The sequence below is a fragment of the Orcinus orca genome, chromosome 4 (assembly GCF_937001465.1).
Source record: "Orcinus orca chromosome 4, mOrcOrc1.1, whole genome shotgun sequence".
NCBI classification, from domain to species: Eukaryota; Metazoa; Chordata; class Mammalia; order Artiodactyla; family Delphinidae; genus Orcinus; species Orcinus orca.
This window is the reverse complement of record NC_064562.1, coordinates 84,941,372-84,968,587: the sequence shown is the minus strand read 5'-3', so window position 1 is coordinate 84,968,587 and position 27,216 is coordinate 84,941,372. Positions and strand designations below refer to the sequence as shown.

Below are 27,216 nucleotides of genomic sequence, written 5' to 3'. Positions count from 1 at the left end.
CTAAGGCAGAGAAATATCACTTGGACTTTTGTTAAGAAATAAAGTATTTACCCCCAGTAGTACTAGAAGACACTAGGAACCAGCCCATTACCATCCACTCTCAAGTGATGAGTGCAGGTCAGGCCTCCCCAAAATATGCCCCTTTGGCATACTGATTATTTTGAATTAAAGTTACTTAAAAAATAGCTGGTTCAAGGACACTCTGACCCTCTGTCCCCCGAAAAGCAGGAAATAAATTTTCCATAAGAAAGGTATCCTCCCTGAACCAGGAGACTGACATTCTTATCACTAGAGAGAGGGAATTCAGAGCCAAGAAGGCCACATAAACAAAACTTGTTTCTTCCTCACTAGTTTACTACCCTAAGCTCAGACTTCTTCACCTTGCCAATTCTTCACAAATCTGTTTTGTAAAGAAAAAAATGTTGCCTGCCGTTCCAGTTCTACTCACCGACAGTACACCCTGAGGGAAATTCAGGATGGAGAAAAGCAGGAAGCATCCCGTGCTTTGGATATGTTGGCCCCTAGATGCTCGAGATGCATATCTAAGGAAAAATTTCAATGACCCTATATTCTTGCAACTTCCCATATATATAAAAGCACTAAAATCATTAACTTGAGATGATTAGCAGTAATCTTTTTATGCTTGACTACATGTTCTTCCCAGCAAAAAAGTTCATGTGGATCCTGGCTCCTCCCTTACCTCTTGGGGGCAGCTCCTCAGAGCTATCTATGAAGCTGTCTTCTGGGCTACAGTCTTCAGTAAGGTCCCTGAATAAAACTTAATTCACAACTTTTATGTTGTATGTTTTTCAGTCAACAGTTTTGGTGACTGTGAAGGGACCCAGAACAGAATTCTCTCCTTTGCCTTAACTCCACCAGGATCTGGAGCCTTGGTACCAGCAAAGGTCACTTGTGCCAGTCCACCTCCTCAGTGAGCCTAGATGACTGGGCAAATAGCTCCTATGTCTTAGATCTCCTGCTATGGGCTGATGATCCCAAGTGTTTTTTTTTGGTGATGAATAAAAAGATACCTGACTCCTCAGCTGAGAGACACTTATTAAGATTTATCCAATTGAAAGATACTGGGGGGGGGGAGTTGCCCCCCAGCTGAAAGATACTGGGATTTGCTCAGTTAAAAAACACTAAGCCATCTGGACTGGGTTATTAGGTAGGAAGCTGGCCTAACATCTTTCCTAAATGAGGGGCATCAGAAAGCCAGCCTCCGACCTAACACCCCAGCCAGATTCATGTACAATACATACAAAACATATTTGCAAGTACTTACTTAATTGGGAACTAAGGAAATCTCACCTTAAAAATGGCCAAGATGGGACTCTTTCTGACATTCCTAAACTGGTTTTTGTGTACACAGTTAAAGAAAGCTAGCTTGATAAAACATTTTTCTAGAATTCATCTTAAAGGAAGAAAAACCTTTCTAGGAGGAACTCGTATTTGTCTCCCTATGCCTTTGAGATGTAAATGTTCTACCTGATCTTCTTAGGTGTTCTGTTCTGTGTTTTGAGAGCTTGGTCTCTGCTATTTGGAAGGTATACCTAAGGTGAACATTTGGTAGCCAGTTGAATAGACTGGGATTTTGAGCAGTCTCTTTGTGCCAGCTCTCAGGGAAATTTGTCAAAAGGGGTCTCATCTCAACAAAGGCCTCATCTCAACCTTTGTTGTATCCACCTGTGCAACAAAGGCCTTTACTTAGACTATTCGGGGGAGTAATCTTTCTGGACCTTGTGGAGGCTGCATCTTTTGCACTGTCTTGTGGGATGCCTCTTGTGCCTTATTGGTTTGAGTCACTATTAATACTACTTGCAAATGGCCAGAGGATGGACCCTTTAAATTGAAAAATACTTCTAAATTGGTAAATTTCTAGAGAGTTCTCATTATAAATAGCTATTTTATTGGTACCTATGAAAAAAGTAAATTAAAAGGTGGATACAAAAATTATAATTGGCTAACCTTAAAAACTCCCTTATTTTAAAACTAACTAACCAAAAAGAAAAAAAAGGTTTGGGAGCCTTTTTTGTGGTCTCAGCTTCCTTTTAATAAGTCTTACAGATGTTAATAAAAACATTAGGTTAATTAATGTTAATTAAGATGATTAACAAGGCAACAGGAAGAAGCTAAGGGGAAAGTCAAGCAATTTCTTCCCAACAAGGCGTAACTCTTAAAGGGAATCATCCCAACAGGATGGAAATCTTTAGATGATTATTTTAAATGAGATAAATAAAATGGACATTGATGGGATAAAAACAGAGGCTGTGGGGCTTCCCTGGTAGCGCAGTGGTTGAGAGTCCGCCTGCTGATGCAGGGGACACGGGTTCGTGCCCCGGTCCGGGAGGATCCCGCATGCCGCGGAGCGGCTGGGCCCGTGAGCCATGGCCGCTGGGCCTGCGCGTCCGGAGCCTGCGCTCCGCAACGGGAGAGGCCACAGCAGTGGGAGGCCCGCGTACCGCCAAAAAAAAAAAAAAAAAAAACAGAGGCTGTGATACAACACTACCTAAGGTTGAATGGTCCAAAGGGACCCACTATTCATCCAACATTAAAGGGCCCCAAACAAGTCCGCTCTATTTAACCCCAGTTTAGAAAAAATTTAAAAGGCTGAAAGAAAAAATTACACTGAGATACCACCAGACCAGCAATTGCTTGGTACAACATTTAGGCCAATTAATCAAGTTAAAGATTTACAAAAGGGCTTCTCTGGTGGCGCAGTCGTTGAGAGTCCGCCTGCTGATGCAGGGGACACAGGTTCGTGCCCCGGTCCGGGAAGATCCCACATGCCGCGGAGCGGCTGGGCCCGTGAGCCATGGCCTCTGAGCCTGAGCGTCCGGAGCCTGAGCGTCCGGAGCCTGAGCTCCGCCCGGAGCCTGTGCTCCGCAACGAGAGAGGCCACAGCAGAGAGAGGCCCGCGTACTGCAAAAAAAAAAAAGATTGACAAAAGGGTCTGGGTCCCTTGGCTCGACCCCTCACTGAGGACCCCAATGCCTTTTATACAAAATTAGGTTAAATGGCCAGGGGATAAAAGGGAAAGTTTCTGGGACTCCTTGTAGGAATAATACTTGTTGGTGGGGTCCTAATGGAGGCTAAAATTAAGGTATAAGAGTTGAAAGAATTAGATGAAATTTTATAAAACTCAATGCATTTGAACGGGCTTTATATAAGATGGTTAAATCTCTTTTACCTAATTATAATATTGTGGGACAGACTATTAAGTCTCACTGGGGAATGCTCCCCTGCCTGGTATTATAAGACAGGGCATATAAACCTGCCCCTCTGGCAATATTAATTAAATATACTAAAAGAAACCAATAGGGTTACCTGAACCCATACAATACGAAGTAAAAACTGGGGACTAATATTCAGGGGCTAATAAAGGCAATAATAGAGGGGTTTTTGTTGTTGATGTTTTTTGCCTCTGAGGTGAATTGCTCTGGGTTTAATTTGTGCACTCAGAGGGCCTTTGTTGAATGCCTTGTGCAAACTTTTGAAGGCTTGATAAAATAAACCCTAAAGTTCTAGAACATAGAACTCTTGATTTCCAGTTTAGTTGGAAATATTCTCACTGATATAAAAAAGCAAATTAAAGAAAATGTAGCTGGGCAAATCAATTTTTTGCTATCATTTAGGCGGCAGACCAGTTCTTTGGGGAATTAAAAGCAACTGTGTTTGTCTTGCAAATCTCTACAAATCAGAAATGTAAATACAGCCCACAATGACCTGAGACTGAGCCTAGTTAACTCAATCAGGTAAACCAAAGGAAAAAAAAAAAAAGAGGAAAAGAGGCCTTTTTAAAAGTACAAACTACTGGAAAGGCTTCCTTGCTCAAAATCTAATTCACAGCTTACTTAAGGATTTATCAAGGACAAACAAAAATCTTAAAAAGTCTTTTCCACAAATAGTAAAAAGCCTCAGTCATCTGAGCAAATAAATTTAACTTATTCCAACTGTTATTTATAAACTAGTAAGTTTATATTGTAATCCCTGATTCATGTTTAAGTTTTGAAATGAAGCTATGAGATCACTGGTTATGTCTGTTTACATGTCTGTGTGTATGTTATAAATTTGATATTTCTCTACCTCTGGATAACATTATCAGAATCAAAATTAATTTATAAAGAGCTCTATTTAACTGACTTAAGAGTAAGTGCTTATAAATTAAATACTTCTAAATGTAATAGAAACTAACCCAAATGAATTTCAAATTCATGTGATCTGAGAAATATTCAATATTAAATTAATACGTAGTATTAAAGTTTAAGTTTGTTGGTTTAGTTAATACAGACATGTCTTACTTTTATTGTAACTATGTTCACTAAAAGTCAAATAAGGTCATATTATCTCTGTTATAAAATTTATCAGCAAAAAAAAATAGCTTGGCATGATGGCTGACTTGGTCTACTGTCTCATGAAATTTTCATGGCTAATCTAAACATAATTGCTGAGAACAACTGAATTAAATAGATATAAATGGGGTAAGAACTTTTAGGTGAACTTGTTAAGAATAATTATGTTTTAGGCTATGCCTACTAAAAAATAGTTTCTTCAGATTTCTGGTAAATAGAGTTTTGCTAAGTTAAGTTAAATAATGGAAATTTATTAAATATCTAGATCATTCCAAAATAGAATATTGGGTTGGCCAAAAAGTTCTTTCAGGTTTTTCCATAACATCTTGCAGAAAAACCCAAGCAAACTTTTTGGCCAACCCAATAATATACCGAAACATTAATTACTGAACATAGGCTTCTGTTTGGAGAAAAACTAAAGATATTTAGGATTATTGATAAAAATGTTTGGTGCCACACTGAAAATTTTTCCTTAAAAAAGTACATTTTAGAAATCATAAACAATATTTATGTTTGCCAATCTACAGAGTGCTACTGTAAAAAACAGTTCATAATTGTTTACTTCTTAGTTTTCACTAGAAATTAAGGTTTTTAAAAACTAAGAATTCTAATATATGTAATTAAAATACTAAAAATAGTAATAAAAACATCTGTGTATGAAAGGAAAAAATATATAAGGAATGGAAATACATTTCGTTAAGGGAAAAGAAAGTGATTTTGTCCTGGAGAGAGAAAAAGGGAAAATGTAGGACAAAATCTGAATGTAAATAAGAAAGTTATAGATGGTTTGTGGGAAAGGAACCCTGAAAAAAGAGTTTTGTGCATGGTCTTGATTGGCTAAGATTAGAATAGAATTTGAGTAAATAAGTTTTAATAGTAAAAATAAGCTGGTACAAAACTAGAATTTGTTTCCCTCTCTGTGTTAAGAGAACAAAGTTTTCTTGGAATACTGATCTGCTTTTGATAACGAAGTGTAAAGTTTCTGTACCTTTTAATTCATTGTAACTTTCTGTATTTGTCTTTCAAATCTTTTATTGTCCCTTTGGGTGAGTGAATAAGTACTGTTTCAAATAACCTATGATCCTAGTTGACCAAGTGTTTTTAAGCCTTTTGCTACCTTTGACAAACTTCCTCAAATCAAATTCTAAATGTTCTTTTGACATCTAGCTAACTTTGGGATGCTTCAGAGGGCCCCTGATACATTCCAAAGAGAGATATTAAATTAATTAGGTCTATTTAGTATGTTCAATTACCTGGGAAACGTCAAATAAGTAGTAATAAACCTTCTTAGGTTATACTGCATGGGTAAATGCCATTAATATAGATATTCTAGAAATTACATGGGATTCCTAAAAATCTAGTATGTGCTGGTATAATGTTATCAGTCATAATTGTAGTTATCTTAAAATGCTGTATGTCACAGAATTAACCAAATTTCTTTTTCAACTGCACTGTAATCAGATCTTTAACCATGCCGTTTTAAGTCTTTCATCATTTATAGACAGTTATTATTTTACTCAGATGCTTTTATAAAAATGAAGATTTTCAAGAAAATTCATAGAAAGGATTTTTGACAAATACAGATTTCTGGTGATTTTTAGATCATACTGCTGAACTAGGTAAGAAATTACAAAACTCTAATGGAAAACCTTATGGCTTCATCGAGTGAAACAAAAATTAATTAAATTGGACTGCATGAACTGATAAATATGATTTATAATTTTATGACTTTTTGTCTGAAATATTACAGGCTTTTAATCTTTGTTTTCCAGAAAACCCTTCTTTTTATGCTATGACCTACAGCAAGTTAATAAAGTATACCTTTATAAATGAAGATGAAACATTTATCTTTTTCTCTCTATGTGAGCCCTCCAGAATTTGGCTTCTCCAGCTGGCTCCCCTCAGGACCTGATGGCTTACTGTGACCCAAACTGCAACTAGTTATACTAATCATTGTTTTAACTTGTTCACTCCTTGTTGTTTTTAAACTGTTTGTGCTTTGTGTCTCACTCTGCTGTACTACAACCTTATTAATGTGTTACTAGCTGTATTACTTATATCTTGTCTATTTTATTAGATTGTTGTCTCTTGCACTACTCATTGTGTAACCAGACCTTCAACAAAATTAATGATGGCTAAATGTCTTGAGGCAACTGATCACTTACTTAGCTCTACATAAAATTAATTATAATTATGCAACACTAGATATGGGAAGAAGCATCAAGGGAAAAGCAATTCATGGATAATAGACCAGTAAGACAGATGGTCCAGAGAATTTGTTTATTAACAGGGCCTAATCCAGATATAGCACATAAATGGCCTATCACCAAGATCCTCCCCTAACCTAGGAGTTAAGTTATTAGGGCCATGGGACAAATTAGTCATGAAATGCTTCCCAAACCTTGGTCAAATTTATGACCAACAGGGGCCACTGAACAGAAAAAACATTGCCTGCCATTCCAGTTCTACAAGGATCAAGCCACTGCCACTGCAGTGCCCACTGACAGTGCACTCAGAGGAATTCAGGATGGAGAAAAACAGGAAGCAGTCTGTGCTTTGGATATGCTGGTCCCTAGAGAGTTAAGACACACACCTAAGGAAAAATTTCAATGATCCCATATTTTCACATTTTCCCATACATAGAAAAGGACTAAAATAATTAACTTGAGGTGTCTATTCCTTGTAATTAGCAGTAATCTATTTTATGCTTGACTACATGTTTTTCCCAGCAAAAAAGTTCATATATATCCTGGCCCCTCCCTTACCTCTTCAGAGCTGTTCTTCACAGTTATCTGAGAGGCTGTCTTCCAGGCTATAGTCCTCAATAAGGTCCCTGAATAAAACTTAACTCACAACTTTTACATTGTGTGTTTTTATTGCAGTCCATTTTCTTTGCCTGAAAGGTATAAAAGCTGCCAGCTTTGGTCGCTTCTTTGGGTCTCATATCTTTAGGGCCCCTGTATGTACAAAATTAAATTTGTTTTTCTCCTGTTAATCTCTCTTTTATTATAGAGGGTGTCTCAGCCAAGAACCTAGAAGGGTAAAGGAAATTATTTTTCCTCCGCTACACAAGTATTCTGTTTTCTCAAGCACCCCTCAGGATAACCCCTATGGCTGCCAACTCAGCACTGCCCTCCCACTGTCACCACCCATACTGCTACCCCCAATCCCTCTCCACGGCTCAAACTAAATAGCTCATTCACAATTTATCTGACAAATCATTCTACAATAATGGGTGATGGTGTTTTCATGTGCAAATTTATATGGATATAAGAGTTCAGGCCTCCTCATTTCACACTCACCCCACCTTGGGTAATACTTTAAACTTGAAGATTAACTAGAATTTCTCAGATCTCATTTTCTTTTACTTCACAAGAAAATTTCATATAGCTCACCACTTGTAGCGTAAGCCCTGACAGTTTTCTACTTTTTGTAATGCAAGTGCCTGACTTAAGCTTTGATTGCCCTGGCATCCCCTTCAAAGGGCATCCCCTTCAAAGATGGCTATCTCAAACACATTGTCAGTCACATAGCTAGACAAAGACCAAGGCCTCACCCAGTCTCCTTTGTTTTGAAGATCTGATTCGGATAATTGCCCATTTGGGCCCATTGGTTTCTCTCTTCCTGCTAAATTCCTCCTTTTATATTTAAATTCACTAGTAAGGAGTGAGCCTGCAAAACCTTAGGCCCCCACCCTCAACCCCAGTAAAAGCAGAACCCCAAATCCATGCCCTTGAGCAAGCTCTCCCACCCACCCCCTGTCTCCCTCTCTCATACTGCACCCTCACTGCATGGCCCCAGGTGTGCCATGTAATTTCCAAGACCAGTAAGTAATAAAGATTTTTTTTTTCAAAGTTTCCTGAGTTATTGCTGAGGACATCTTGCAATCTGAATAAGAACCACAAAGGCCGGTCCAGCCAAGTTAGTTATCAATAGGCTAAGGGCAGCACATGACACATTAGCTTGACATCACAATTTTTTTCAGCTTCCCTAACTATACTGGCTATATTCTCTGACCTTCAGCTCACTGTTTCTTCTAACCTTCTGTGAGCTATTCCTCTAAAATATACTCTTTAGCCTTATAACTTAGAAGGCTTACTCACTCTCATGACTGCTACCACCTTTAGGCTGGTGAATTCCAAACCTTCATCTCTTGCCTAGAATTCCAGTAACATATGTTCATTATTCACATAGAGCTTTTTCGCCTGTATATAGCCACTGACCAACATCCACATGTGCATAAAGAAGAATTTGCCTCTTTCTCTTCCAAACTTATATACTTTTTTCCAAGTCTTGAAGCTCTGAATTACCTCTTCCCTTGCATTCATAAATTAAGTCTAAAAGAACTGTTGATTCTTCTTTGGAATTCTCTGTTCAAAAAGTCAAAATTAAGTTAGATGTTCTCATCATTTATTGTTTAGATTATTCAACTATTTCCCTAATTGGTGTTCCTGACTCAAGACTCTCTCCATTCAATTTATCAACAACCAAATTTCCTAAAGTACTGCTGCTCATTCTTTCACTTTCTGGTTTAAAATTTTTGTTGATCCTACATTATGTATACCAGCTATCTTAAATTTTTTGGTCTAACCTGACAGGTTCATTGCTGACAGCATATCTCCTTCTGTTCCCTAAACATAGAAGTAATCAATGAATCACAGTGTACTGTAAAATTACTATACTGTAAAATCATGAAAAAAAAAGGGGGGCTGTTCATCACTTCTTGTTTATCGCTGTAAAATTTACTGTGTGTTCAAGAAATGGCTTTAGTTCATATTATTTTCCATACCTGATATGCTGTCTTCTTTCTTTACTTCTTATAAAAAGCAAGGTCCAAATCCTATACCATCTCCTCCAATAAATATTATCAATCCTCCAACCTATATTGATCCTTCTCCTTTTTACGTTTTTTTAAGAATAATTTGTGTTAGGTTTTTAAAAAAATATTTACTTATTTTTTCCTGGATTGGGTCTTAGGTGCAGCACGCAGGATCTTTTGTTGTGGCATGTGGGCTTCTCTAGTTGTGGCGCGTGGGCTTAGTTGCCTCACAGCATGTGGGATCTTAGTACCCTCACCAGGGATCGACCCCAAGTCCCCTGCATCGGAAGGTGGATCCTTAACCACTGGAGGACCAGGGAAGTCCCGATCCTTCTCCTTTTTCAACTACTATAGTTTTACAATACCCTATTTTCCACTTCACCAGAAGTAGCTTTGTCTTTCTAGCTAGATATTACTGTACCCTGTCTATTTCAAAAACTGTCACCATATTAAACAGGAAATAAAATGAATTTGAATCCTTATAACTAGAATCTAAAAGATGAGTTAAGAAAGGCAAGTGAATAAGAGATCATCTCCAAACTACTGGGTTTAGGAAATAGTAGGGAATAAGTCTCAATGCCTTAGAAGGCATAAAATCCAGTGTGATAAAGCTGTAGAGAGAGAGAAACCTAAGTGCACTTGAAGACACGCACATGTGTATATGTGTATATACATGACATGTGTACAGATATGTATGTTTGTGGGGGTGGGAGGTACTCTTTCACCAAGGAGGGAGAAAAAGTAGTTGTGAACCAAACAGTGGTCTTCCATGAGAAAAACGTAGATACCTCTCTGAAAATTTCAACACTCAAGACAGACATCCCACCTAAATTTCAACCACAAATTCATTTTAAAAGTGAAATAAATGAACTTAAAAGTAATTTACGATCAGGAAACTTGCACAAGCCTCTTAGAGAGCCTCATCCACCAGAGGGCAGACAGCAGAAGCAAGAAGAACTACAATCCTGCAGCCTGTGGAGCGAAAACCACATTCACAGAAAGACAGACAAGATGAAAAGGCAGAGGGCTATGTACCAGATGAACGAACAAGATAAAACCCCAGGAAAAAAACTAAATGAAGTGGAGACAGGCGACCTTCCCGAAAAAGAATTCAGAATAATGAGAGTGAAGATAATCCAGGACCTCAGAAAAAGAATGGAGGCAAAGATAGAGAAGATGCAAGAAATGTTTAACAAACACCTAGAAGAATTAAAGAACAAAGAGATGAACAATACAGTAGCTGAATTGAAAAATACACTACAAGGGGGCTTCCCTGGTGGCGCAGTGGTTGAGAGTCCGCCTGCCAATGCAGGGGACACGGGTTCATGCGCCGGTCCGGGAAGATCCCACATGCCGCGGAGTGGCTGGACCCATGAGCCATGGGTGCTGAGCCTGCGCATCCGGAGCCTGTGCTCCACAACGGGAGAGGCCGCAACAGTGAGAGGCCCGCGTACCGCATAAAAAAAAAAAAAAAAATACACTACAAGGAATCAATAGCAGAATAACTGAGGCAGAAGAACGGATAAGTGACCTGGAAGACAGAATGGTGGAATTCGCTGCTGAAGTACAGAATAAACAAAAGAATGAAAAAAAATGAAGACAGCCTAAGAGACCTCTGGGACAACATTAAACACACCAACATTCACATTATAGGGGTCCCAGAAGGAGAAGAGAGAGAGAAAGGACCAGAGAAAATATTTGAAGAGATTATAGTTGAAAACTTCCCGAACATGGGAAAGAAAATAGCCACCCAAGTCCAGGAAGCAAGAGAGTCCCACACAGGATAAACCCAAGGAGAAGACACGCCGAGACACACAGTAATCAAACTGACAAAAATTAAAGACAAAGAAAAATTATTGAAAGCAGCAAGGGAAAAACAACAAACAACATACAAAGGAACACCCATAAGGTTAACAGGTGATTTCTCAGCAGAAACTCTGCAAGCCACAAGGGAGTGGCATGACATACTTAAAGTGATGAAAGGGAAGAACCTACAACCAAGATTACTCTACCCGGCAAGGATCTCATTCAGATTCCATGGAGAAATGAAAAGGTTTACAGACAAGCAAAAGCTAAGAGAATTCAGCACCACCAAACCAACTCTACAACAAATGCTAAAGGAACTTCTCTAAGTGGGAAACACAGAGAAGAAAAGGACGTACAAAAACAAACCCAAAACAATTAAGAAAATCATAATTAAGAAAATCATAATAGAATAATCAAATCATATCATACATATTGATAATTACCTTACACGTGAATGGATTAAATGCTCCAACCAAAAGACACAGGCTTGCTGAATGGATACAAAAACAAGACACATATATATGCTATCTACAAGAGATCAACTTCAGACCTAGGGACACATTCAGACTGAAAGTGAGGGGATGGAAAAAGATATTCCATGCAAATGGAAATCAAAAGAAAGCTGGAGCAGCAATACTCATATCAGATAAAATAAACTTTAAAATAATGTTACAAGAGACAAGGAAGGACACTACACAGTGATCAAGGGATCAATCCAAGAAGAAGATATAACAATTATAAATATATATGCACCCAACATAGGAGCACCACAATACATAAGGCAACTGCTAACAGCTATAAAAGAGGAAACTGAGGGCTTCCCTGGTGGCGCAGTGGTTGGGAGTCCACCTGCCGATGCGGGGGACACGGGTTCGTGCCCCGGTCCGGGAGGATCCCGCATGCTGCAGGGTGGCTGGGCCCATGAGCCATGGCCTCCGAGCCTGCGCATCCAGAGCCTGTGCTCTGAAACGGGAGAGGCCACAGCAGTGAGAGGCCCGCGTACCACAAAAAAAAAAAAAAAAGAGGAAATTGACAGTAACACAGTAATGGTGGGGGACTTCACCACCTCACTTACACCAATGAAAAGATCATCCAAACTGAAAATTAATACGGAAACACAAGCTTTAAATGATACAGTAGACCAGGTAGATTTAATTGATATTTATAGGACATTCCATCCAAAAAAAGCAGATTAAAATTTCTTCTGGAGTGGGCACAGAACATTCTCCAGGATAGATCACATCTTGGGTCAGAAATCAAGCCTCAGTAAATTTAAGAAAACTGAAATCACATCAAGCATCTTTTCCGACCACAACACTATAAGATTAGAAATAAATTACAGGGAAAAAAACATAAAAAACACAAACACATGGAGGAGAAACAATACATTACTAAATAACCAAGAGATCACTGAAGAAATCAAAGAGGAAATCAAAAAATACCTAGAGACAAATTACAATGAAAACACCATGATCAAAAAGCTATGGGATGGAGCAAAAGCAGTTCTAAGAGAGAAGTTTATAGCAATACAAGCCTACCTCAAGAAACAAGAAAAATCTCAAATAAACAATCTAACCTTACACCTAAAGGAACTAGAGAAAGAAGAAAAAGCAAAACCCAAAGTTAGTAGAAGGAAAGAAACCATAAAGATCAGAGCAGAAATAAATGAAATAGAAACAAAGAAAACAATAGCAAAGATCAAAAAAACTAAAAACTGGTTCTTTGAGGAGATAAACAAAATTGACAAACCTTTAGCCAGACTCATCAAGAAAAAGAGGGAGAGGACTCAAATCAATAAAATTAGAAATGAAAAAGGAGAAATTACAATGGACACCACAGAAATACAAAGCATCATAAGAGACTACTATAAGCAACTCTATGCCAATAAAATGGACAACCTGGAAGAAATGGACAAATTCTTAGAGAGGTATAACCTTCCAAGACTGAACCAGGAAGAAATAAAAAATATGAACAGACCAATCACAAGTAATGAAATTGAAACTGTGATCAAAAATCTTCCAACTAACAAAAGTCCAGGACCAGATGGCTTCACAGGTGAATTCTATCAAACATTTAGGAAGAGCTTACACCCATCCTTCTCAAACTCTTCCAAAAAATTACAGAGGAAGGAACACTCCTAACTTCATTCTATGAGGCCACCATTACACTGATATCAAAACCAGACAAAGATACTACAAAAAAAGAAAATTACAGACCAATATCACTGATGAATATAGATGCAAAAATCCTCAACAAACTACTAGCGAACAGAATGCAACAACACATTAAAAGAATCATATACTATGATCAAGTGGGATTTATCGCAGAGCTGCAAGGTTTCTTCAATATACGCTAATCAAAGTGATACACCATATTAACAAATTGAAGAATAAAAACCACATGATCATCTCAATAGATGCTGAAAAAGCTTTTGACAAAATTCAACACGCATTTATGATAAAAAAGTCTCCAGAAAGTGGGCATAGAGGGAATCTACCTTAACATAATAAAGGCCATATATGACAAACCCACAGCAAACATCATTCTCAATGGTGAAAAACTGAAAGCATTTTCTCTAAGATCAGGAACAAGACAAGGATGTTCACTCTCACCACTATTATTCAACATACTTTTGGAAATCCTAGCCACGGCAAACAGAGAAGAAAAAGAAATAAAAAGAATACAAATTGGAAAAGAAGTGAAACTGTCACTGTTTACAGATGACATGATACTATACATAGAGAACCCTAAAGATGCCACAAGAAAGCTACTAGAGCTAATCAATGAATTTGGTAAAGTTGCAGGATACAAAATTAATGCACAGAAATCTCTTGCTTTCCTATACACTATGATGAAAAATCTGAAAGAGAAATTAAGGAAACACTTCCATTTACCAATGAAACAAAAAGAATAAAAAACCTAGGGAGACAAAAGACCTGTATGCAGAAAACTATAAGATACTGATGAAAGAAATCAAGATGACACAAACAGATGGAGAGATAAACCACGTTCTGGGATTGGAAGAATCAATATTGTGAAAATGACTATACTATACAAAGCAATCTACAGATTCAATGCAATCTCTACCAAATTAGCAATGGCATTTTTTACAGAACTAGAACAAAAAAATCTTAAAATTTGTATGGAGACACAAAAGACCCCGAATAGCCAAAGCAGTCTTGAGGGAAAAAAACGGAGCTGGAGGAATCAGACTCCCTAACTTCAGACTATACTACAAAGCTACAGTAATCAAGACAATATGGTACTGGCACAAAAACAGAAATATAGATAAATGGAACAGGATAGAAAGCCCAGAGATAAACCCACGCACCTAGGGTCAACTAATCTATGACAAAGGAGGCAAGGATATACAGTGGAGAAAAGACAGTCTCTTCAATAAGTGGTGCTGGGAAATCTGGACATCTACATGTAACAGAATGAAATTAGAGCACTCCCGTACACAAAAATAAACTCAAAATGGATTAGAGACCTAAATGTAAGACCGGACTCTATAAAACTCTTAGAGGAAAATATAGGAGGAATACTCTTTGACATAAATCACAGCAACATCCTTTTTGATCCACCTCCTAGAGTAATGGAAATAAAAACAAAAGTAAACAAATGGGACCTAATGAAACTTAAAAGCTTTTGCAAAGCAAAGGAAACTACAAACAAGGTGAACAGACAGCCCTCACAATGGGAGAAAATATTTGCAAACGTATCAATGGACAAAGGATTAATCTCCAAAATATATAAACAGCTCATGCAGCTCAATATTAAAAAAGAAAAATAACCCAATCCAAAAATGGGCAGAAGACCTAAACAGACATTTCTCCAAAGAAGACATAGAGATGGCCAAGAAGCACATGAAAAGCTGCTCAACATCACTAATTATTAGAGAAATGCAAATCAAAACTACAATGAGGTTATCACCTCACACTGGTTAGAATGGGCATCATCAGAAAATCGATAAACAACAAATGCTGGAGAGGGTGTGGAGAAAAGGGAACCCTCTTGCACTGTATCTACTATGGAGAACAGTATGGAGGTTCCTTAAAAAACTAAAAATAGAATTACCATATGACCCAGCAATCACACTACTGGGCATATACCCAGAGAAAATTATAATTCAAAAAGACATATGCACCCCAATGTTCACTGCAGCACTGTTTACAATAGCCAGGTCATGGAAGCAACCTAAATGCCCATCCACAGACGAATGGATAAGGAAGATGTGGTACATATACACAATGGAATATTCCTCAGCCATAAAAAGGAACAAAACTGGGTCATTTGTAGAGACATGGATGAATCTAGAGACTGTCATACAGAATGAAGAAAGTCAGAAAGAAAAAAACAAATATCCTATATTAACGCATATATGTGGAACCTAGAAAAATGGTACAGATGAACTGGTTTGCAGGGCAGAAATTGAGACACAGGTGTAGAGAAGAAATGTATGGACACCAAGGGGGGAAAGCGGCGGGGAGGTTGGTGGTGGTGGTGTGATGAACTGGGAGATTGGGATTGACATATATATACTAATATGTATAAAATGGATAACTAATAAGAACCTGCTGTATAAAAAAATAAAATAAAATTCAAAAAAAGTAATTTAAATTTTAATGATTCTTTGTGCAACATGGATATAGGCATTTTTGAGATCTTAAAATAATAAGCATAATAATTATTATAATAGCTATCATTTGTGAATTATTTGCTATGTCCCAAGTATAGTATTAACATCTTTATCCAGCAGAAATGACAGAAAAATCATGTAAGGGATGTGTGGGAAATAAAAGATTTCCTATAAAAAGTCCAATCCTCCTGCCACATGAAAATGAATTCATTATAAAGTTAGGGAATCCTTTCTTTCATTTCTCCTAGAAACATTTTCATACATCATAGGATTAAATCTGTAGCCATTTGTTTCCCTAATGATGGCACTAAATGCTCTGATCTAGAAGGATAATAAAATTTATCTCCTCCAAAGCCAAAGGGTTACATTCTAGCATAGGTCTGTTAAGTACTGGGTGAAAGCACTGAGGGGAGTATTCCTAGGTATTTACATTTCAAGGAGGAATGAGACCCAGGACTTAGAGACATCTCTCAGTCTGAGACACACAAGGCTCTCTGGCTTCTGGGGAGACTTTATTTACATACAAAAGTATTATAATTATGAATCAGGCCCATCATGTTTCCAAGGAGACTCTTTCAGGAGGGGAGGAAGACAGCTACCTCTTTACCACTTAATAAGCGGAGAAAAAAATATGTTCTTTGCCTACAGACAGTTTGGCTACTTGAGTGGAACAACTGACTTGGCTCTCATTGTGTCACCAGAAGTATAAGGCAAAGGGCAGAGGTGGGGATGGTGCTTTTATTATTAATAAAAATCTGTCACTGATACAAAGTATCCCAAGGGCTCATTCAGAATAAAATTTATAAAGATGAATATTAAAAACCCAAAACTCAACATGATGTGACTTTACAGTCTTGGCAGTTCTAAACACTCAGGTGTATAACATATAACTTACTTTATTTCTATGTCTCATTATTTCTGCTTCTAAAAACTTAGCCTAACACAAAACTTTTTAAATTTAGACTTTCCTGTAATTTCACACTTTGGTGTCAGAAAAGGTATATATAGAATTAAGGCATCAAGGGTGGTATGCATATGATCCTTGCTCATTTTTCTGGAGATATCTTGTGGAGATATAACTTGCATATATTCCCTCCACACAGCTATTAAACATAGATTGCTACTGAGCATGTATTGAGTGTACTGAATGGTGATGTCCTTGCTGACTTGATTCCCACCTCAGTTATGAGACACAATATAGCATCTGAAATTTCAGTTCAGTCACTCCATTGTCCTTATCATGGGCTTCCCACCTTGATGGAGTTGGAGGTGAGGAAGGTCAATAATTGGCACTCCTACTCAATTTTTGAAGAATTAAGAAATACAAATTAGTTGGCTTATTGGGAGATCCAAATATTACCTTTGTGTCTGATTAAAGCAGATGGTGGAGAGTACGGTTTATCCATTAACATGTTTTCTAGCACTGAATCCAAAATTTTGCTGTTTCCCTTTTAGTCTCAGTAATACGATATGGAGACAGTCCTTCACCCACCCTTGTAAAATGGAAGAGCAGAGCAGCTTCCTGAGGACAGTTCAATCCCAAGAACAAGCGGAGATAAAGGGGCTCCCAGTTTCTTCTTCTCAATTCAACAATCAAATAACTCCCTGAACTACTTAGGAAGAAGTTGGGTTGAAAGGCCAGACATGTTATGACAATGGACCTTAAGGAAACATCAGAGGTAGGGAGGAAGCATTCTACAATCCCTCCCATACACCAATATTCTCTAGCATTCTGTTCTCTTAAACCACTGAGCTTTATCATTAAGCTTCAGCTCAGCTAGGGGAGTGGCTTCCCCCGAGAGAAAGGAATCAGCAGCCTATCAAGACATTCCTGCTCCCATCACTGAGTCACCCACCCCAACTATGATTCTGGGTATCCTTCTGGAACCACTGTTGGCAGTTTAGATTTTTGAGCCCAGAATACTCCAAAACAGGTCAAAAAACCACATTAACTAAATTAAATCTGTAGTCATTCTAAATCTAGAGCTGAAAATTTATTCCCAATTCTATTTCTTATTCCAAATTTTCTATCAGAGGTCCTGCAATTATATCAAATGGCTTAAATTCTAAGAATAAAATTCTGACATTATAGACACACCCCAAATTTGAAAGTAACCTCTTTAAATTATTAAATTCCCAAGGAGAAATTAAAGTCCAAATATTAGATCACCTTGAAAGTTCAAATACAAAAAACTTTAAGGTTCAAAGGAATTAACGTCTATGGTCAAATTCTCATGCCTTTGTGAGCTGCAGCTTGAAAATGTTAAAATCAGACTGTTAGGAGAAAGTCCAAAACTCATGCTGATGAATTTCTTTTTCTGCTTCCTCTCAGTCAGAGGCATTCCCAGTATCTGAAATGGGTATAGTTCCTTCAGGGATTCATAAATTGTATCATATCAAAGACAGGTTTTTACTAGCCACATTTTAAAGAGCCCAAAGGATAGTCATCTGGAAGAAAATAAAGTTGAATCTATATCATATTCCACGACCACTGATAAACTCAAAAAGAATCAAAGATTTAAATATATAAAGGAAAAACAATGCAACCACAAAAGTACTAAAGCAGACAAATTCCTTTATAAACTTGGAGAAATACATTTCTAAATGTGACTCAAAACCCATAAAAGAAAATGTTGATATATTTTACTATATTAAAAAAATAAGCAGGGTCAAAAGACAAATGACTGACATGGGAAGAAACATTTGAAACTCACATCAGAGGCAAAAGGTCCATCTCTCTCATATAAAAAGAACAGCTAGATTTCAAACAGAAATAAAACACTAAAAGTTCCCTAGAAAAAGGGCAAACGACAGCCAGTTCACAGAAAAAGAAATTCAAGTGACTCTTAAACAAATGGAAAGATATTTAACTCATTCGTATATTATTAAATAATAAATACAAATTAAAACAACATTGAAGTAACACATTTCACCTATCAGATTGGCAAAAATCTCAACATTTCATAATACTCTGTTAATGAGGCTATGATGAAGCATATTGTAAGCAGAATGCAAAATGGTAAAAGACTTATGGAATTTGGTAATATATAAACAATGCTACATATGCATTTGTCTTTTTTTTTTTTTTTTTTGCGGTATGTGGGCCTCTCACTGTGGTGGCCTCTCCCGTTGCGGAGCACAGGCTCCGGACGCGCAGGCTCAGCGGCCATGGCTCACAGGCCCAGCCGCTCAGCAGCATGTGGGATCTTCCCGGACCGGGGCACAAACCCGTGTCCCCTGCATTGGCAGGCGGACTCTCAACCACTGCGCCACCAGGGAAGCCCCACACTACTATTTTTAATTGTAAAAGAGTGGAAATCACCCAAGTGTCCATCCACAGGGGAATATTTAAATAAACTATGATACATTCACATAACAAAATATTAATACTACAGCTATATTAATATTTTATACAATGAAAAAGAATGAGAAGCTCTGTACATATCGATATGGAAATATTTCCAGAATTCGCAATTAAGAGAAAAAAACAAGGTACAGAACAGTGTATAAAATTTGATTTCCTTTGTAGAGAAAAGTAAAAATTAAGAATATATATTCATATTTGCATGCATTTGCATTTAAAAAATGACACAGGAGACATACATAATATAGGACCTACTAAAGAGTTTACCTAACTAGTCTGACTCAAACCAGACAGACTGGGTCTGTCCCCCTTACAAAGTAATTAAACTCTTTGAACCTATCTATAAAATAGGAATTATAGGAATTCTTACTGCACAGGATTGATACATAAAATAAATACATAAAATAAATGAGTCAACATTTGCAAAGGACATAGGACAGTATTGGGCATTTACTAAGTATTATAGAATTGTTTAAATAAGTAAAACTTACAGAGGATAGAACAGAAGTAAGAGCAAAAACGGAGAAGTGGAAGCAAAATGCACTTAGCATACCATTGCCTCTCTGAAAGAATGACATTTGAAACATTCCTGCCTTCCAGAAAAGTTTTAAAATTTGCACTCAAGATCACCAGATTTTATTTGAAGTACAATTTTTCCCTCTGCGACATATTTTAAAAACCTCTTCATTTCTGTTCCCTCCTTTAACTCCCAGTTTCTGGCTCTCTGGTACTGCTGGAAGTGGAGATTCTAAACAAGCCCTACTATCTCCAGGAAGCAGATACTTTCAATCCTATACCACAGTGACTCCTTCCACTGCCTCTTGTTATAGAATTGCTAAGCTGGTGAAACCTGCCTCTCAGGGATGGCTTCTTTCTTATCCCATTTGTTTTGGATGGAAAATCACTCTCAACAGATTCTTGAACTGAAACTGCAATTGATGCTTCTGAAGCCGAGACCCTACGGGCCCAGGGAGAACTAATACCCCTTCCATATGCTCCTGTAGGCAGTGTCTTTCACCACTGAATTGTTCAGACCTTGAATAGCATTTTTTTCTGCTACATACTTTTCTGCAGCAATGAAATACGCCTCTAGTTTTTATTTTCTTCTCTCCTTCTCCTATACCTTTCATAAAGTTTTAGTTAATTTTTTAACCATTTAATCTGTTTAGGAAGTTGAGTTTCTAATAAGCTTACCCTGCTTATTAATTTGTTCTCCTCTCCAAAATATAAAGGATTATTGCTGTTCGCTGGAAATGAATACTTGCCTTCCTTTTTATCTTTTCTAGACATCAGTTTTTTCCTCATTTTTTCCTCTGTTTCTTAAATTCCAAAATCATTTCTACCATCAATGATGAAATCACTAAATTCTGAGTTTACTGAAAGTATCCACTGTTTAAACAAATCTCTTTTCCTCCACTTCCCTGAGATGGATAATTCCACAAAAAAAACTTTTCTCCCAACAGACTGATATCAAACCCATTCAAGCTTAACCTTAACTCATGTTTTTGCCTTGCCCCTTTCAGTATGCCTTATCTTGCTGAGCCTTGTCTTGAGTCCTAATTCTTGGGCATGTTCCTTTGAGGCACAAACTATACCTCCCTGCAAACCTACAAAAACTGTATTACCTGAAAATCACATAATCATACTTGGTGTATTCTACATATCCTCCTAGTTTTCTCACTGTTTACGATTCTGTTCTAATGCATTTTACATCATTTCTTATCTGTGACCTCTCAATGGTTTCCTGTTCCTTGACTCTCTTTGAAGGAGTCATACCATTTGAGATCTTGCCTCTTTCTCTTTTTGATTAATTTGGGACCTGGGGACCCTATTTCAATCTAGTAACAACTAAACACCTCTCCCTTTTCCAATACTCTGTTGTACAGCATTTAGATCCTCTTGAATCTCCACTTCTCTCTTATAGATGTCTACTGGAACTTCAAAGTGTCATTTCCTATGTCACCTTTGTCAATTCACTCCCTAATTTCTCAGGTTTTCTTCTAAAAAAAGTTTTACTTTCCTCCATCCTATTTTCCTTTTTGTTTCCACTCTTCCATTGTTCTATATTAACTTGAAGCACAAATTTTAAATTACTCTAACATTGCAAACTCCTAAGCAAAATCCATTATTAGAACTAGAGCACCCCAAGAGCAAGCCTTTATGACTTGCTTTCTTAGCCACTGTTTTTGCAATAATTTTATTTAGTTGTTTCTCATTCTGAATTTAAGAAGAAATTATATGCTCTGTAGAGTAAGGGTCCCCATTTTTTTTAAATTTTGATGTCCATCAACCTCCTATGGGTAGAGTCACAGTTTGAATCTCAGCAGTGAAAAGTCATGGTCAGATTGTATAAAATTACCAAATTTAGAGCCACCTGTGATCAAGAGGTAGGAGCAACTTTAAAACTTACCAACAAGTCACAGGATTCCTCCAACGTTCCCTCTCTTGACTCTGAAGGAGACTCAAAATAATATAAAACGGGGGGCCTCCCTGGTGGCGCAGTGGTTAAGAATCCACCTGCCAATGCAGGGGACATGGGTTCGAGCCCTGGTCCAGGAAGATCCCACATGCCACGGAGCAACTAAGCCCGTGCGCCACAACTACTGAGCCTGCGCTCTAGAGCCTGCGGGCCACGACAACTGAGCCCGCGTGCCACAACTACTGAAGCCCGCACGCCTACAGCCCAAGCTCTGCAACAAGAGAAGTCACTACAATGAGAAGTCTGTGCACCGCAATGAAGAGTAGCCCCCGCTCACCGCAACTAGAGAAAGCCGCACGCAGCAACAAAGACCCAATGCAGCCAAAAATAAATAAATTTATTTAAAATATATATATATATGGGACTTCCCTGGTGGTCCAGTGGTAAAGAATCCACCTTCCAATGCAGGGGACTTGGGTTTGATCCCTGGTCAGGGAATTAAGATTCCTAAGCCCCCGAGCCACAACTACAGAGTCTACGCACCCTGGAGCCAGCACGCCATGACTAGAGAAAGAGAAAATCCACACTCCACAACCAGAGAGAAGCCCATGCACAAAGAGGCCGCGCACCACAGCGAAAGATCCCGCATGCCTCAACTAAGACCCGACGAAGCCTAAATAAATAAATAATTAATAAATCTTTAAATATATATATATATAAAGATAATCAGAATTTCAGCAGACTTTCTCTGTCACCAACCTAAGCCTGGCACTAACCACGTCCTGCAGATACCGCTGGATATAGCAGAAACACTTTGAGACCTAAAAACGGCCACTACATGAAAAGACTCTCTATAATTAAACCCTTGTCTCAGAGAAGGCTTCTTAGAAAAAATCAGGTATGCAGAATGTATGGTCAAGCAGCAGCAACTATTTGGCTAGGCTGCATTTAATAAGGACATCTCAGCGGTACTGGTCAGATTTTGCTTGCTGAGCCTATCAAAGTTTTCCTGCCTTTGCTTACAGCCCAGAGCCTGCAGACTTGCCTCTACAGAAATCAGTGTTTTCTTATATAAAACCCGTCACTCTCTTGTAAACAAAATCGTCACAAACTGCAACAACCCACTACAGCTGAAAATATGTGGTCAGCGCCTAGTCCAAAACTATCCAAGTTTAACACCTCCCACTCCAGCCATGCCATAAGCATGCCCAAAGTTTTACTCCATAAGCACTCTACAGCACATAATTCCTCTTTTTTTGTTTTCTCTCTATGCCCACTTTACATTCTAGATGTTGTGGTGTGAGGAGGGTCGTGCGAGTAACGTCTCTCTTTTACCCAGGGAGAAATGAAAAACAAAAGAAAAGAACGTATCAGGAAAAGCAAACTATTTCCTTATAAATGCTAGCGAAGATGTTTAAGACTCTGGCTCATAACGGCAGGTTTGCTCATACTAAACTCCAGAATTAGACAGACTTACCAACTACGGCACAGACAGCAGCCAACGGCAAGATGGCGCACAGGCAAATTCCGCACTTGTCAACTTCACTGCCGGCCGGGGGGCGGAGTAAAGTGGGCACTTTCTAGAGACTGCTCCTCCCTAAGACGAAAGGAAGGGGCGGGTCATACACGCAGACTTTCTTTCAAAACTGACCAATCAAATAGCTGACTGCCGGCTCCACGGGAAGAAGTAAAAAGACGGAGAAGCTTTAGGCGTGTTGTTCTCATATATGTCCCTCCATAGAGAAGGAAACAGCATTGGCAGAGGTGTTCCCGTTCCTCTACATAATGTATAGTCTCGCTGGTGGGAATCTTTTCCCTCCATATCACAGCAATCTTTTGGCAAACTCACTATTTCTTTCTTTCTGTTACATCTTAATCCCTCTGGGCCGCAAGGGAACTTTTCCTGTAACCAGAGAGTGAGCTACAAGTCTTGTAGTGTATCTGACCTCTCCTAAACATGCCAGGTTGTTAATTATGGTAACCATATAATGTTTTCCAACCGATGCCCCTTGAAAGTGAAAGGGGGCAATAAAATTAAAATTATAAATTTTGGAGATTTTATACTGATGGATTTATACAGAGGGCAATTCAAAATTCATTTTGTAAAATAAAATTATTTCTAAAAATTAAAGCAGCTATTTAAGCAAAACTTTTTTTTTTTTTTTTTTTTCCGGTACGCGAGGCTCTCACTGCTGTGGCCTCTCCCGTTGCAGAGCACAGGCTCCGGACGCGCAGGCTCAGCGGCCATGGCTCACGGGCCCAGCCGCCCCGCGGCATGTGGGATCCTCCCGGACCGGGGCACGAACCTGTGTCCCCTGCATCAGCAGGCGGACTCTCAACCACTGCGCCACCAGGGAAGCCCTTAAGCAAAACTTTAAAATGTCTTCATTATAATATGAACATTAAAAATAACAGAATTATAATTATTCGCACATATTAATGTATTTTAGTGTTTCAGCCTTTATCGCCTGTAATAGTCACTAATATTTTTCTGAAGAATACATTTTTAATATGGTGTTATTGTTTTTAAATTTTTTAAACTGCCTACAGTCTTCTCAAATATGTATTTTATGGTTGATATATAGGAAATTTTGACATCTTTCCTCTTCACTGTGGATGATAATACTTTAAATTAAGAAAAACTCAAAAATTATGCTAAACAAAATCTCATTCCTATTTTTTCTTAAAATATGTAAATTTTTCAGTCCAAATATTTTCCCAAGTGCTGTCTTTCTGCCTCTACTCAAAGTAACAATCTTCAGCAAACATTCGTAGGACACAAGCTTCATAAAATAAGTTTTCCATTATTTATGATACTTTTGAAGGTTTTGCCAAATTTAGATGCTGCAAATTGGAAAGACTTTTTTTTTTTTTTTTTTTTTGCGGTACGCGGGCCCCTCACCGCTGCAGCCTCTCCCGTCGCGGAGCACAGGCTCCGGACACGCAGGCTCCGGACGCGCAGGCCCAGCAGCCATGGCCCACGGGCCTAGCCGCTCCACGGCATGTGGGATCCCCCCAGACCGGGGCACAAACCCGTGACCCCCGCATCAGCAGGCGGACTCCCAAGCACTGCGCCACCAGCGAAGCCCTTGGAAAGCCTTTTAAAGTTCATTTTATTTCTCTAAGAACGTGAATTTATCCTGTTATAATAGGAGCTCCATCAAAAGATTCTTCACATGGGTTAAAATATCCCAAGGAACAATTAGAGAATTTCAAAATTAAATTTTATATTGTTAGGGGAACCACTGACTGAAACCGCCAAGCCCTGGCCAGGCACCACAGTAATCACGGCATGAGGTCCCGGTAAGGAATGCAGAACTAACAAGCTATCACCAACCAGAAGAATTCGGGAAAGGTCAAAAGGAGAGAGGAGATGCCAGTCCATATGTCCTACCAACCTCCCAGAATCCTCGCTGGAATCTATCTTGACGGAGCGATGCGCGTGCCACCAGGAAGTACCCTGAGTCAGAAAGATTGAAAGTCAAAGATAACCGGAAACTAATACCATCACCATATAACCTGGGACTGCAAGCCATGTGACAGAGCCGTCGTCCTCCTCCTCCTTACGGTAAGAGAAGCCGACGGTTCTCTTACCGTCCTGCTCTCCGACCGGGTGACCCTTCCCAATAAAGTCTCTTGCTTTGTCAGCATGTGTGTCTCCTCGAACAATTCATTTCTGAGTGTTAGACAAGAGCCCACTCTCAGGCCCTGGAAGGGGTTCCCCTTCCTGCAACAATATTATACAAAATTTAAAATCCACTTGAACTTGTTTAGGTTATTCCTTGATTTTGTAGAGGTAAATTTAAATGTCTTTCTTGTGTCACAAGGAAGTTATTTTTTTCAATAACTGCAGTCTACAAATCTTCAAAACCTGAATTTTATTAGCACAATTTTCAATTGTTTAATTAAAATTTCTAAATGATTTTAAAACAATGCAACAAAATTTTGTTTATAAAAAATTGAGTAGCTCTGTAGACCACTGAAATTTATTTACAAAATGTATTTGTAAAGAATTAAATATTCATAAAATCCTATTTAGAAGCAACCAAAGAGAAAAAACATATGCTGTTATGTTTGAGTCTTTTTTTTTCTTTTTTTTTTGTACTCAATTCTGGTTTTATCACAAAGAGTTTTGTAGTTTGGTTCATCAAATTGTTATATACAGTAGTACCTTGGTATCAACGGGGAATTGGTTCCAAGGACCCCTCCACCCCCAAAGAATACCAAAATTCATGGATGCTCTAGTTCCTTATATAAAATGCCACCGTATATGCATATAGCCTAACCTATGCACATTCTCCCATATACTTTAAATCATCTCTAGATTACTTATGATATCTAAAACAGTGTAAATGCTATTTAAATAGTTGCCCGTGCACTGCAAATTTAAGTTTTGCTTTTTGGAACTTTCTGGAATTTTTTTTTCAAATATTTTCAGTCTGTGTTTAGTTGAATCTGTGGATGTGGAACCCGCAGATACTGACGGCCAACTATATACAGGCATACCTCGGAGATATTGTGGGTTCAGTTCCAGACCACCGTGATACAGCAAATATCGAAATAAATCAAGTTGCACAAAATTTTTGGTTTCCCAGTGCATATAAAAGTTATGTTTACACTATACTGTAGTCTGTTAAAATATGATAGCATTATATTTTTACAAAACAATGTATATACCTTAATTTTAAAATATTTTATTGCTAAAAAATGCTAACCATCACCTGAGCCTTCAGCAAGTCATAGAAGTAACATCAAAGATCACTAATCCCAGATCACCATAACAAGTAAAATAAAATGAAAACTTTGAAATATTCCAAGAATTACCAAAATGTGACACAGAGACATGAAGTGATCAGATGCTCTTGGAAAAATGGCTCCACTAGACTTGCCCCAAAGAGAGTTGCCACAAACCTCCAATTTGCCACAAACCTCTACAAAACGCAATGGCGTGAAACACAATAAAACGAGGTATGTCCGTATGCATTATAACAATATTTGTGAAGTTTGACAATTACAGTTTATAAGTCAATTGCAGTTTGGATGCATTTATGAATTATGTACACACCACAGGCGATTTTGCAAATGTAGTCATTGCATACATTTCTCAACAAGAATTTTTATTTTTTACTATGACCTTATGCCCTGGCAAATTTAAATTCATATTACTGCAAGTAACTTTATTTTAAATATAATCCTTTTAACTTAATACAAAATAACATTCACAAAAATAGCAGACATTTTACTTTTGAGGAATGAATTTTCAAGTTGTAATGTGATTGATTCCATGAGCTGAAAGGGGAAAAAAAAAAGCATGGGAAGTTATTTAACTTATTTTCTTCTTGAAGCATCTGACAGCAACAATATAAAACTGGCCTTATTTAACAGCCAATGTCTCAAACTACATGCACTAGAAAATTGGGGATTAAAAATAAGAAAAACTAACTAGATGAATAGTCATTTACTCTAAAGGAAAATGTCTATTTCACAATGTTATATGTAGATGTACCCTCTGCAACCATGTGTGTGTTAATTTCTTATCTTCCAATACACTCTTCTTAAAATAACCACTAACCTTTGAAGTAGATGCTGATGATTCTTCTGCAAGTCTGTGTCTTCCGGTTTTCATAGTGATATCACTAATGTTCTCATGGTGGATGATAAAGAGGCACATATTTTGTGTACTTATTATTTATCAACTCACTTAAAAACAGAAATTTAGTAACTAAAATCTCATTAAACATGAACTTTCCTTTTTTTCAATCTCATTGCTCATGAAAAGGCTTATTGCCAAATTTAAGTTTTACTGAACAATAAAAT

General features: G+C 37.9%; 1 protein-coding gene across 1 annotated transcript in view; it reads right to left on the bottom strand.

Moving 5' to 3' along the window:
* LOC101278311 (cytochrome c oxidase subunit 7B2, mitochondrial) overlaps window positions 1–23,267 on the bottom strand; it is a 166,724-nt gene extending 143,457 nt beyond the window's left edge. The window contains exon 1 of the mRNA XM_012532488.3: window positions 22,877–23,267. The gene's annotated coding sequence lies outside the window, so the exon portion shown is untranslated. The remainder of the gene's footprint in view (window positions 1–22,876) is intronic.
* Window positions 23,268–27,216: the final 3,949 nt, after the last annotated feature.